Here is a 15,047-nt window from a genome sequence, read left to right on the forward strand (position 1 = left end):
GCCATTCTTCTGCCTCAGCCTCCCAAGTAGCTGGGACCACAGGCGTCTGCCACCATGCCCAGCTAATTTTTTGTATTTTTAGTAGAGACAGGGTTTCACCATGTTAGCCAGGATGGTCTCAATCTCCTGACCTTGTGATCCACCTGTCTCAGCCTCTCAAAGTGCTGGGGTTACAGGCGTGAGCCACTGTGCCCGGCCACAACCAGATTTTTAAATGGACAAAGGACTTGAATAGACATTTCTTCAAAGGAGATATACAAATAGCCAAAAAGCATGCGAAAAGACACTCAACATCACTAATTAAGGAAATGCAAATCAAAATCACAGGGAGACACCACCCACACCCATTAGGATGCCTACTATCAAAAACAAAACAAAACAGAATACAACAAGTGATGGTGAGGATGTGGAGAAATTGGAACCTTGTGCACTGTTGGTGGGAATGTAAAATAATGCAGCCCCTGTGGAAACAGTATGGCAGTTATTCAAAAATTAAAAATAGAATTAGTATATGATTCAGCTATTTTACTTCCTTATATAAATCCAAAAGAAGTGGAGATTGGGTTTTAAACAGATACATGTATATCCATATAGTTTTAGTTGGGGATCTCCAGAGAGACAGAACTGATGATAGGAGACATAAAGAGAGATATGAGAAGACATATTAGAGGAACTGGCTTACTCCATTATGGAGGCTGAGCAGCCCACCATAGGCCATGTGCAAGCTGGAGAACCAGGGAAGCCAGTAGTGTGGCTCAGCCCAATCTGAAGGCCTCAGAACCAGGGAAGCCAATGGACTCTCAGTCCAAGGCCAAAGGCCTGAAAGCCTCTCAGGGAGTTGCTGGTGTGGAATTCAAAGATCGGAGAACTTGCAGCTCTGATGTCCAAGGATAGGAGAAGGGTAGAAGAAGCAAGACTTTGCCCTTCCTCTGCCTGTTTGCTGCATCAAGACCCCCAGCTGAATGAATGGTGCCTGTCCACACTGAGGGCGGGCCTTCCCCACTCAGTCCACTGACTCATACACCAATCACCTCACAGACACACCTGGAGCAGCCCAATCATTTCAATCAAATGCCAAACCACCTGGGTTTCCCTTGGAGCACAAGACAGATGGGCTCAGCACCCCCGAATTCCACCCAAAGCAGAAGTCCTTTCCCAGGGTTCTGGTGCAAAGCAACCCTCCAGGGGTGGGCATTTGGGAATAATTAATGCTTATATGTAAAATGGGTAACCGTCTGGGTATCCCTTAACCCAGTCAAGCTGACATCCCAAATCAACCATCACACATATTCACAGCAGCATTACTCACAATAGCCAGAAGGTGGAAGCAACTCAAGTGTCTGCCCATAGATGGAAGAATGGATAAACAAAATTTGGCATGTACACACAATGGAATATTATTCAACCTAAAATAGGAAAGAAATTCTGACACAAACTACAAGATGAATGAAACTTGAGGACATTATAAGCAAAATAAGACAGCCACAAAAAGACAGATAGTATATGATTCCACTTCCATGAGGTACCTAGATGGAGTCAAATTCATAGAAACAGAGAGAAGAATGGTGGTTGCCAAGGTCTTGGGGGAGCAGAGAATGGGGAGTTAGTGTTTAATGGGTACAGAGTTTCAGTTTGGGAAGATGAAAAATTTTGGAGATGGTGGTGGTGATGGCTGTATAACAACATGAGTGTTCTTAATACTACTGAACTGTACATTTAAAAAAGGTTAAGATGGTATATTTCATTACATGTATTTTACTATAATTAATAATTTTTACTAATATATATGACAAAAGATGTATGTCCTAAAGCTTCTAGAACCACAAGACTATGATGGAGACACAACATTGAACAATCCAGAACTCTCAGACTACCCAGGTCTCCTAGATTTTAACTCTCATCCTTTACTTGGAGAGGGAAACTAAAGCTCAGAGAGGCTGTGTGAGCTCCCTGAGGTTGCACAGCAGGTTAGGAGGAAAGTCAGACTCACACCTTGCCCCTTGCTCGTTCTCTCAATTCTGCACCTAGTTCCCCAGACACTGTCTCAAGTGGCTTCCAGAAAACATTTACCAGGGCCCACATTTACATCAACACTCATGACTCCTGCACCAAGACCCAGAGGGCTCCAGGGCAGTCATTCTGGCTTGGTATTTGAGGACCCCTTCCCATGGTGCTCTGCATACTCCCAGGACCCTTCACTCCCCCTGGACCCTGAAAACATGGGCACCTCCTCTCCCCTTCATTTCCTATCAAGACCTCGTTTTATATCCCAGGCCTTCCTCCCCATCTGCCATATGCGGCGCTTCCTTCGGCACATCCTCTGCATCCCACAGCTGCCTGCCACACTCTGGCGGAGAGGCAAGGCTGTGGGCTCCCACGGGGGTTGAGGGCCCCCGTGATCACCCTCAGCCAGTGACAGCACACTGCAGGTGGACACCCAGGAGCAGCCTCAGCCACCAGGCCCTAGGAGGAGGGTGACACCTTTCAAGGAATCATGACTCTTTAGTGGCCACTGCCTTCCCATTCACCCACCCCTCCTTCCTAGCACAGATTACAGCCTCCACCTTGATGACCTTGATCTGATGAGGCTCTTCCTCTCTCCCCAAAATGTTGGAAAGGATGATGATCTGTGGGTCAGAGTCCTTGGTTCTACTGTTTACAGGCTATGAGACCCCAGGCAATCAAGTCCCCTCTCCAAGCCTCGGTTTCCTCATCTGTAAAATGGTGACACAAGTAATGAATCCTAGTGTGTATAACATTGGAATAGAATTATCAAGCAAAGTCCCAGACTCTTAGAAAGGGCTCAATAAGTGTTCACAATAAAGGATTCTTCTCTCCTTCTTTCATTTCAGTGAACTAGGAAGAGCGTAAGTTTTGACATCAGGAAGTGCTGGGCATGAATCTTTGATCCACGACTTAGCGGCTATATGAACTTGGACAAGTTGCTTAACTTCTCTGAACTTGTTTCCTCTTTTGTTAAAACAAACAAAAACGGGTTCTCCTCTCATTGAGTTGTTTCATTGAAGATTAAATGAGTTACAGCAAGCCAAGAGCCAGCAAGCCAGCACAGTGCCCAGTACATAGTAGGTGCTCAACACATGCCACCTAATCCCTCCCACCAGGTCCCCCTCCCTGCATCCTCTGCACAGACAAGCTGGGTCAATACCACATAAAACACCACATTGACCCCACTTGGCCTTTCTCTTCTGTTCCTGCCCCGCTGGCCATGCTGAATAGATTTCACGGCAGAAATGACTGTTTTTGCAGAAACTGATTGTGATGAAGCCTGAACACAATGATTCAGAGACCACAGGAAGTCGCTGCCAACACAGGCACTTACAGGAACAATGTCTATGGGGGAGCCTCCTGGAATCTTGGGGCAGGGAAGAACCTTCTCTGTCTTTAGGTCCCATGCCATGAAGTCCGAGTGGGCCTCTGAAGCAGTGACCCTCTCAAGGTCATGCTTAGCTCCCTGCAAGAACAGGGGAGATAAAGAACATGGCTGTGGTCTCAGACAGACCCAGACTCCAGACCCAGCCCCTCCACCTACTTCCTGAGAGGACTTGGGTAAATCTTTTACCTTCTCGGGCACAACGTCCTTGCATTTCATAGCACTATGAATGACAGCCACCTCTGGGTTGTGGTGAGAACCAGATGGCTCAGCTCATAGAACATGCTCAGGGCCTGGCACCCATAGGTGTTAATAAACAGTAACAATTACTATTGAGATTTAAGTCCAGCATTCCTCCATTACTAGCTGTGTGGCCATGGGTCATCCCTCATATGTTCTGAGACTCTGCTTCACAATCTCAAAAAAGGGATGAACATTCTTACCCCACAAGGCAATGGGACCTAAACCGCCTTGTACAGGGCTTGGCACATAGTAAGTGCTCACCATATGAGCAGTCCCTCTTCCACCTTTCTCCCCTCTTCCTCCTGAGGCAGCCTATTATACCTGCTGGACATCTTTGAATTACAGAGAGTTCTAGAATTTATCCTTATTGGTCCTTAGCCTATGAAGTAGAAAAGAAACCAGCCAACTAGAATTGAGTCACAGATACCTAGGTGAGATGGTGTTTCCAGAGGGAAGAAGTGATCTCTGGGGTCAAATGCCACTGAGAAGCCAAAGGCCACAAGGACAGAGACATGTCCACAAGGAGGAGGCATAGGAAGTGTATTTGTAACCTTGACAAGACAGAAATCAGACTGTAGTAGGCAAGAAATGATGGCAGTGGGGAGGAAGAAGATGGAGCCAGCTTCTGCAGGTAACTGGTTCAAGTGGAAGTGGGCACAGAAATCCACTTAGTTGGCTTCATAGAGTCAATGTAGTATGGGCAAGAAGAGAGAGGCTGGAGTTCCAAGTGCTAGCAGAAGGCAAGGCCTCTGCAGGGGCAGAAAAGTGTGTTCCAGGGTGTCTGGGGAGGGTGGTGGAGAAGGTAGGCCTGACTCGATGCACTGACTGCACCTGTAGAGCCTTCCCCAACCCCAGACTTTCCCTCCCCATTCCATTGTGTTCCTTCTTTTCTTCCAAAAACCAGCTCAAAAGTTTCCTCCTTGAGCATGTTCTTCCTGAGCCACCTCTCTTCAACCTTGCCTGGCAGCCTGGTGAGGACAGGAGCATGAGGTTTGGAAATAGTTCTAGACTAAATCTCCTTTCTCCCTTCACTAGTAATGAGCCCTTACTCAGGTCCCTTGACAAGTTCCAGTTTTCTTGTCTGTAGAATGGGGCAGCCCCCAGGCTCCTTTTCAAGATCAAATGAAAAATCAAGTGGGAAAAGAGCTCTGCAAACAGCAAACTAGTGCCTGAGCACTGGCTAATGGTTCCACCTGTCTCCCTTTACGGTGTCCCTTCTGCAAGCTGGAGTGTGATTTGTGTTTTCCTTCCTATGTTTCATGATCGCCTTCCATGCAGAAACTGGCACCTAAGAACTGCTCAGACAGCAGGAGGGCCATGGAATGAGCTCACCACGTGAAAGCAGCTAGCCTACCCTACTGGATGGGGCACACATCTTAGGCTGTGCTGAGATTCAAAGAGTCACTATAGCCACACAGTTGGGGCATGCTGGGGCAAGCAAAGACTTGAACCTAAGCTTTTGGTACCCATGCTCTTTGTGATATTGGGAAATCCAGGCACAGCTTTTGAAAGGTGAAATTTCAGCATCCAGGCAGCCAGGGGAGGCAGCTGTTTCGTGGCTCTACCTCGGCCCCCTCCAACAGGCCCATCCCAGTTGCTGAAAGATCCAGCATAGTTTTAGTTAAGATTCTGAGCCCAGGAGGGAAGCAGGAAATGATTCATTTTCTCCCTCAGCCAACGTACACAAAGGTACATTATTAATATTTACTCGGGGGCTTCTCCAAGGACACAACAGCAAATCATAGGAGAGGAGGAAATGGAAGATGAGCTTCACTAGGTCTGCCAGCTGCCTACACGCGGGGTGAAGGGGCCCTGCCGACCATGCTACCTGGCACAGCCCGCACCAGTGCTGGGCCTAGATGGGGCCTTGAGGCTCATTCTCTCCAACCCAGAGAGGGAAGGGGACTCACCCACAGTGACTCAGCAAGGTCACCACAGAGGAGGGAACAGAATCTGGGAATGTGGAGGGATGGACCAAGCTGTGAGCCTCAGGGCCCTCGTCTGCAAAATGAGGAAATAAACACTGCCCAGGCAGTTTTGAAGGAAGATGTAAAAGAACGACCCACAGCATCTGGCCAAGAACAGGGGCTCCACAAATAACATCAACGTGAGTGCTAATGAGGACATCGGTGCCAGGGCCTGCCCCCGTTTCCCAGCCTGCTTTGCAATAGCCCCAGGCACCCCTTCCTGGGAAAGCATCCCTCTCCCCAGGCTGGGCTGGGCTAATGAAAACCAGGCTGAGAGAGTATCAGTTACTCTGCACAGGAAATGGTCCCTCTTCGTCTTTCTAAGATCTCCTTTCACAGGGGCCAGGCAGTAGCCGTCTGCACCCTGCTGTTCTCCAGAAGACCAAGCCCTACTCAGGCTCAGCAGCCACCCTTGCCCCTTTCTGTGGCCCACTCTATGTCATCATCTGAGGAATGGGGCCCAGATGTGTTTTTTTTCCACCTGGCAGACACCTGCTGACAGCTTCTGTCGCTTGGCGGCTGTAATTGCAGTGCTCTCTCCCCTTTATGCCCTGCTAGGCACAGACTCCATCTGCCTCTGCCAGGGAGTTTATTAAATATTTTATTAAATCTCTCTGCTTTTGCTTGCAAACTGTCTCTTTTAGAGATGAAAAAATACCGAGACCCAAAGAGCTAAAGTGAACTTCCTGAAGGCCCCACAGCTAGAAAAAGACTGAGCTGGGAGTTTGTGGGTGACTCTGATTCTGGCTGGTGCCCCCGCCCCTGCTCCAAGTCCCTTCTGAGTTCCCACTGCATCTGCAAAACCAGATCCTTACACAAAAGCCCCTCTCCCCTGCAGCTGAGCAGATACTGTCACTTGTGACTCAAGCAGCCCTGATTCCCATGAGGAAGAGGAACTTCCTGATGCTCAGAGATGCCCAGAGCCAGATGGGCTCTGACCTCAGGAGGCAGATCACTGAGGTCCTTGGGAGGGCAGGAAACCTGCAGTGCTGGGGCCCAGGCCCTGAACCCTGGTGGCTGGGGTGTCCTGGGGCCTCTCTCCTAATTAACCTCCTCTCCGCTGTGTTTTCTCCCTCCTGCTCCATGTCCCTTTCTTCCTCATCTCCCAAACCCAGCCCCTCCTGGGATCATCCATTCATCCCTCAGGCATCATGTATAGTCCACTTGTGGCTGTTCATCCACTGGGCTGGCCACACTGGGGACGCAGAGAGGGACAAGACCGTGTCCCTGTCCTCAGGAAGCCTCCAGTCTGGCTGGAGAAACAGACACAGAATCAATCACAGCCCAGCCTGGCCACTGCTGATGGGGGAAGATACGCGAGGGGCTGGCGAGCTAGGGGCAGGCAAGGCCCTGGACATGGAGACGGGGAGGACTTCTGGGAGGAGGTGGTGTCTGCGCTGAGACCTGAAGGAGAAGTGGGGGAGCCAGGGGAAGGGGCTCGCTAGGGGGGGAGAAAGTTACTGTGGGTGGCAGCAGCCAGGCACAGGCACGGCACTGGCAGAGAGGGGGAGCCTGGCACCCTTGGAAATGGTAGGCAGCTCTGCGTAGCCAGAGCAGGGTGGGGAGGAGGAAGAGGAGGGTGGGGAGGTGCAGAAAGATGGGGCTGGGGTCCACCTGGGTCAGACCACAGAGGGCGTAGGGAGGGCTACAGGAGGAAGTGACCTCTGTAAGCATCGGGGAGAGGGTGTTCCAAGAGGATCTGGGCTCCTCAGATCCCCCAAATGGCGGGGAGGGGAGAAGGCTTCTATCTTCCTCCCTCCCTCTGGCCTTCTGTGTCTCTCTCTCCCACCCCCATCTTTCCCCCTCTCTGTGTCCCTCCTTCTCTCCCCCGTCCCCCCTCCCTCCTCCCCTCCCCTCTCTTCCCCTCCCCTCCCCTCTCCTGCCTCCCCTCCCCTCTCCTCCCCTCCCCTCTCTTCCCCTCCCCTCCCCTCCCCTCTCCTCCCCTCCCCTCCCCTCCTCCTCTCCTCTCCTCTCCTTCCCTTATACTCCCCTTTCCCCCATTTCTCTCCCTCCCTCCTTCCCTCCCCACTCTCCTCCTCTCTGCAGACCCCTCCCCACCTCCTCCCGGCCCCGCCCAGCCGCGCTAGTGCGGCCCTGCGCCGCCACCTTCAGGCCGTGGCCGGGAGCGGTGCGGCACCCCCAACGACACCCACAAGGAGGAGGTGCGGGCCCGGGTCCCGCCCTGGAGGTGGTGGAGGTCCCGCCCCGACCGTCCTGGGGCCGCCCCGCCCCGCAGCCTGGGCTCTGCCTGCTCTGCGCCCACGCTGGCATCAGCCCCAGCTGGCTCCGTCTCCACTAACGACCCTAATTACCAGCCAAGCTCGGCTCCCCAGAGCCCAGGCGCCAGAACTGATGACTTTAATAACAGAATCCCTTCCCTTTCACGGCCTGCTCCGGGGACCACCGGCCTGAGGATGCAGCGATCTCTGCTGTCCTGGGAGGGCGGGCCACATGGGAGTTCTACACCGTCTTACACGTGGGGAAGGGGCTCGGCCTGGCCAATATGGTGAAACCCCGTCTCTACTAGAAGTACAAAAATTAGCCGGGCATGGTGGCACATGCCTGTAATCCCACCTACTCAGGAGGCTGAGGCAGGAGAATCACTTGAACCCGGGAGGCGGAGATTGCAGTGAGCTGAGATAGCGCCACTGCACTGCAGCCTGGGCGACAGAACAAGACTCTACCTCCAAAAAAAGAAAAAGAGAAAGAAAAAGAAAAGAAAAGAAATATAGTAGTTACAAAGATGAACGATCCTTTATCACAAACCCTTGTAGTACAGCACATCTCCCCATGATGTTTTATCTTCTATACAAATAAGCATTGTACCTAGGGTGGGCACGTTCCTCCTCTTACCTTCGGGAACACCCTGCTGTGCCTATGGAGCAGCTACTGTTTATTCTTTTACTTGCCTAATAAACTTGCTTTTCTTTACTCTGTGGACTCCCCCAATTTTTTCTTGTGTGAGGTCCAAGAATCCTCTCTTAGGGTCTGGATCAGGACCCCTATCCCTTAACAAAATGACAGTGGGGTGACAGTTTTCACGCTGGGTGATTGGAGCTATGACACTGGCCTGTGACAATTCCTGTGGGAGCCCAGAGAAGGTGCTGGCACACCGGGTGGGGGGGGCTTCCAGAAGGGTGAGGGAGGGGGCTCTGAACTGGCTTCACAGAGTGGGTGGCATCTGAGCAGGTTCATCCAGATGGAGTAAGAGTTTGCAGGGGAAAGATGATGGGAAGGGCATTCCAGGCAGGGGAGAGGTACCCAGAGGTGTGGAATCTGGAAAGAGCAGAGGCTTTCAGAGATAGGGAGTTTTGTGTGGCTGAAGACGGAGGGGAAACCGGTGGGTTAGGCTGGGGGAGCATCAGAGGTCAGATGAGGAAAGGTATCGGGGACCTCCTTCACCAGGCATGAGGGCAACGAGGTAGAAAGTAATCGTAACATTAACAGCCACAGCTAACCCTCACTGAGGGCTTCCATCTGCCAGGAACATCCTGAACACTCTAGACACTTTGTTCACTGATCTTAAGGGGAAGGCACATTATCACTGCCTCTATTTTATGGAGACAAACAGGCAGCAAGAGGTTAAGTCTCTTGACCTAAGTCATTGGTGAGGGAGGAGGCCAGGGTGCCATCTTGGTCTTGGGTTGATGGTGCCATTCAGACACCCACTCACTCAGAGAAGAAATACCTACTGCAAGCCTGCTCAGACCTTCTCCCTGCCCTCAGGTAGCTGACACTTCAGTGTAGGTGGATGATTCCTGGGAAGCCATGTAAACACACGGCTAAAGAAGATCATTTCAGGCAGTAAGAAATACCATGAGAAAAACCCAACAGGGAGAGGGGTCAAGGGACTAGGGTGTGGGTCCAAAGGAAGAACTCCTCCCATAGGCTCAACTTCTAGGACATGCCTGGCAGCCCTTCCCCTCTAAGGACCTCCCTTCCCCTCCTGGACACTGTGGGGGCTGCAAGGAGAGTTTCTGATGGCCCACCTCTGGGAAAATGCTTCTCAAGACCCATCTCCTTTCTCGCTAGTCTCCTTCTGCTTCAAGCACTGGCTTCCAACCATCTCCCTTGGGGATACCTCAGGTTAACGGCCAAGAAAAGCAACGTTTTTGGCTTCCCCTGCCAAAGGCCAGGGGTGGGAAGGGACATCTCTGACCCTTGGAAACATAGCCTTGACTTCTCTCTTCATGGGAGAGTAAGGAAGGGTTTCCCTACCTTATGCTGTTTGGTTTCCCACAGGTAGTCCCATGCTACCTATAAAATATTAGACACAGAGAATCTTAGAGCAATCAAGCCTTAGATCCTCAGACTTAGCATCAAATTATAGACTCTGAGACTCTTAGAATCATGGAATGTTAGAAATCGAACACATTAAATGGCATGATAAAATTATGGAAGTTTTCGAATTAAAAAACAAGATCTTGAAAGTCTCAGAACCCTAGGATTTTAGAATTTGGAGTTGAAAGGAACTCCTAGCTCCATCATTAACAGCTGATGTCTTTGAGCATTGATTTATTCTCTGTGCCTCAGTTTCCTTTCTGTTAAAAGGGAATAATAATAATTTGTGCCTGACAGTGTTGCTATGAAGAGTCAATGAGTTATTATATGTGGAGAGCTGAGCCCAGTGCCAGGCACTCAGTGAGCTGTGAGCCGTACTAATGCTCTTACAACTAATCTAATTCACCTTCCTTTGTAATACGGTTTAACTGGTTACCCACCCCTCCACCCACCTAGCTTCTGTGTAGGAGGCCATGCAACTTAGACTAGATTCCCTCCTAATATGAGATGTTTATTTCCATTGGAAGCAACCTTTATCATTCCAAAACCTGCTGTCCTGTCACTTCCTGCCTCTCTTGTCCCAGTACTGTCCTCTATAGGCAGAGACTCCCCCTCCTCAATGGCTACACAGCCATTGGGAGCTCAGCCTGCTCAGCCTCTCCTCCTAGATGGCCAGGTGGAGGTGGTGCAATTTGTCTGGAAGCCTCCCCCATCCCCATTCTCTTTTCTTCTTTTCTCAGTATCCTCTGGCCCTCCCCCAATTCCTAGGTTTCCTAGGAGCTCCAATATCCTGCTTTCCATAGACAAAAGCATCCATTAATCCCCCTGAGGTCAGAGGGGCTGTGCACTTTGCAAAGGAAGCCTGCAGAAAAAGGCATCATTCAACCTAAAGCCTCAGTGTAGGTGGATGATCCCTGGGAAGCCATGTAAACACACAGCTGAAGAAGATCATTTCAGGCAGTAAGAAATACCATGAGAAAAACCCAACAGGGAGAGGGGTCGGAGCTCAGGTGTCACCTGGGGCATGACAGATCATGGGATCTGTCGATGGTGGGAGCTCAGGGGCCAACCCGGGGCATGACAGATCAATGGATTTGAGCAGAGGGAGTTTAGAGTGCCCCTACCCCAGAACGACAGCACCTGAAAGCTGCCCACTTTGCTTGGGTGCTCTCCTTCCTTCCGGGTGCTTGGCATCTCTGAGGGAAGGAACCATCGCCCAGACCGTTGCCCGGGTGAGGCTGCACACACAGATCTGCACTAATGGTCGGATGCAACCTGCAGCAATGACTGAATATCCAGCACCAATAATTCCCCAGCTTTGCCACTAGGGGCTCCAGGAAGGAGCAGCAGCAAGGAAGCTGGACATCTGCAAGGCTCCCATCACTTCCCAAAGGGCACTTTATGGTTGGGCAGAAGAATGGGCATCTTTCTCCCAAATGGCCTTGCAACTGCTAGGGCATACTTGGGCTCTTTCAGTTAAAACACTGGTCTGCGGAGAGAGATATCAATAAGTAGAAATTAGCTTATTTCTGGAAATTGAGTGAGAAGGGAGTCTGGGCTGGTTTTGTGTTTTAAACTATTAGTCTTTTCATCCTACCTCTCTGCCTCTGATGCCAACGCCCTGAGGGCAGAAGTGGAGTTGACAGGACCAGAAGTCTCGAGCCAGGCCCCGGCAGTCAGCAGAGAGACCCAACCAGGCCTGGGGCCTCGGCAATGGCCGAGGACATCAAGCCTAGCCTCAGTGAGGACACCAACAGAGCTGGGCTCTAATGGTGCGAAAGAAGGTGCAGGATGGAGAGAGGCTCAAGAGGGGGAAGAACAACCTATGTTCCAGCCCCTCTTTCCCTGCCCCACACCTCTTTATGCTGCAGGTGCAATCGCTTGTCCCTGCTCCTCAGGCGTGCTGGGCCCCTCCAGACCATGCTCCTTTGCACATGCTGTTCCTCTGCCACGAATGTCCTTCCCAGCCACATACCTCCTCCTCCATGCAGTCTTCTCAAGCTGCTCTCCTCCAACCCCAACTCCACCCCACGCACCCACCTCAAGCTTTATTCTTCTAAGGCCTCTTCCAGCTCCAGGTCTTCATACTCTTAGAAGCTCCTTTCTCCATCAGATCAAACATATCAAGATTGCACATTAAATCAGTGTATATATATAACTACATAAGAGCCAAGGAGAGCACAAAGTGACAGTTGATGATGTTACATTTTGCAGAGATTTAATTAAACGTGTCAATTTGAAGGTTGTATCTTTCTGTTTGTATTTGAATCTCATAACTTTTTTCAGGCCTTAAACATGTTGATAGGGCCGAATGAGCTTTAGTGCCTCTGTAGATGGGGATTCAGATGAGCTCAGCATCCTGGGGTCTTAGAGGTGGCAGAGAGCCCTGAAGTCATCTTTCTACTCTAGATTTTTCAGGGCAAGATGGAGAGTCAGGGACAGAGAGAGGCGAATGTGTCTGAGGTCACAGAGAAGATCATGGTAGGTCCAAGAGAAGGAATTGGGAACACCTGATCCAAGTCCAAGGCCACATCTCCCACAGTTTACTGTGTGGACTGGGGCCAAGGACTTTTGGCCTGGCCTACCCTCTAAAGTGGACCCGAGAATCAAACCAAATCCAAATATTGCAGTAGCTGCTGTGTTCTGGGTGGTCCCCATGCATGAGCCCTGATGCTAAGCAGTGTGTGTGTCTTTCCCCATTTCTCCCTCTCAACTTTCAGTGAGGCAGGTGCCATTATTGTCTGTCTCTCCTTGCAGAGAAGACCACTCGGTGAGGCTCAGAGAAGAGAAAAGACCAGCCAAAAAAAAAACCCTGCCGGGCACATGGCAGAGCTAGGAGTCCATCCCAGACAGTGTAGGGCTAGAGCCTCCAAGCCACCCCTGTTCTATGAGCCCCAGGCAGAGAGAAAAGGAGGGAAGGTGGTGGGAGGGGAGAGGAGAGAGGCTCCTTCCCTTGGATGTCTGGGGGAGATCCAGGCCATGGTCTGGCACATGCCACAGCACATCCTGTGGGTTCATGTGTTCAGATGGCCTGACCCTCTACAGGGAGCATCATGGCATGGGCTTGAACATGCCAGATACGCCTTAGCCCTGAGCAAACCCTCTGTCCCCAGGGTCCCAGGGAAGGCAAACTGCTCCACAGACCTAGCTGAGTGCAGCAAAAACAGGACAGCAGAAGGGATAACACCATCAGATGGACCTGGGCTGAATCCCAGCGCCACCATGTCCTGACGGCTGAAACATGGGCAAAGCTCTGCCTTCCCTGAGCCCCAGCTTCTGAATCTGCGAAACGGACACAATGTCTAACCACCACCTTGTAGTATTGTTGGGGACTTGAAGTAAAATGAGACAGAGGAGGAAACTGGTGCTCAGAGATGTTAAGACAGGTGCCCGGGGCTCACACAACTGGTAAGCTGTGAAGCCAGAATGCAGGCTTTACTGTCCTCTGTTCTAGTCTTCGCTCCCCAACTTACAAGCCATAGGACCAGTGAATTTACCTTCTTTTTTTTGAGATGGAATCTCGCTCTGTCGCCCAGGCTGGAGTGCGGTGGCGCGATCTCGGCTCACTGCAACTTCTGCCTCCCAGGTTCAAGCAATTCTCCTGCCTCAGCCTCCTGAGTAGCTGGGATTACAGGCATGCACCACCATGCCCAGCTAATTTTGTATTTTTTAGTAGAGATGAGGTTTCACTACATTGGCCAGGCTGGTCTCGAACTCCTCACCTCGTGATCCGCCCACCTCAGCCTCCCAAAGTGCTGGGATTACAGGTGTGAGCCACTGCGCCCAACTTGATTTTACCTTCTAAGCCTCAGTTTTCTCATCTGTGAAATGCAGATAATGATACTGTCTTGCAGGTTTTCCTTTGGTATTTGCAATCTTGTGTTTAAATTGTCTGGTACCCAGTAACATCCATGACCTGGTAGTTAAAATGATGGTGATGATGGTGACGATAATAAACAGGTTGGATTGAGCAGAACTAATAGGGAGAAGAGAGTTGATTAAGGGAATTCCTGTCCCCACCAGGAGAAGGAATAGGCTGATTATCTACTGATGCTCCCACTGCCCATCCCTCTTCTTCCTCCTACCCCTCACCACCAGCTCCAGGAAGCTTATGAGGGACACTTGTGGGGAGGGCAGCTGACATCCCCTGTGAACTTTGGCTGCTATTCTTCCTCACAAAGAAGATTCATCAGTCATTACAGGCATGAGAAGGATGACTGGTTCTGCTCTCCATGGAAGTGGGGGCTGGAGAGATGAGGACAGGCAGGGTGGGGTAGGTATGGGCAGGTGGATGGCAGTGGGGCTTGGCTTGTTAGTGGGTGACCCTGCAGCAGTCCTGCTGTGAGCACAGGCTCTTTCCCAATCTAATTAGCATTGCTGAGAATTCAACTACACAGCCCTGAAGTGAGTTTGCTTCCCCAAGAGCATTCCAGAACGAATACTGATTAAATATGAAACAGTTCCTCCCTTCAGGGCTAAGTCTAGAAGGCACAAATCAGAAATGGGAGCTGTAATTATTAGCTCTGATTTTAAGGAATAGAATAGAATAGAATAGAATAGAATAGAATAGAATAGAATAGAATAGAATAGAATAGAATAGGAGGATAGAATCCAATCTTCCCATCCCACAAGTAAAAACAACTAACAATATTCCGAGTTATTTCTGCTCTATTTAAAGGAGCATGAGCTTTTTTATTCTTTGCTCCTTCCCATTGTTATCTTTCTGCTTTTTCATCCGGGGGATTTGCTGTGTACCTACTATGTGCCCGGCATATATGGATGCAAGGGTAAGAAATAAACAAGTCAGACTAGGTGCCCGCTCTTCTGGGGCTCACAGTCAAGAGGGGGATGTGACCTTTTAAAAAAAAGTCCCAACAGATTAGTGCAACTCACCTGAGGATGGGCCAAGTATGCCATGCCCAGGAGGATGCTGAGAGGGACTAACCCAACTACGGGATGGTTGAGTGTCTTAGGAGCTGATATTTAAATTGAGGACTGAATGGCTTTTTCACTTGTTCCCTCTGCCTGGAATGCTCCTCCTCAGACATCCACAGGGCTCCCCACTTAACCTCCTTTAAGTCTGCAAAAACATTTGTGTTAACTGCAACTCCCCAAATTCCTGGGCCCCTTCCCTGCTTTATTTTTCTCCATTGCACTCGTCCCTG

The sequence above is a fragment of the Pan paniscus genome, chromosome 1 (assembly GCF_029289425.2).
Source record: "Pan paniscus chromosome 1, NHGRI_mPanPan1-v2.0_pri, whole genome shotgun sequence".
NCBI lineage: Eukaryota > Metazoa > Chordata > Mammalia > Primates > Hominidae > Pan > Pan paniscus.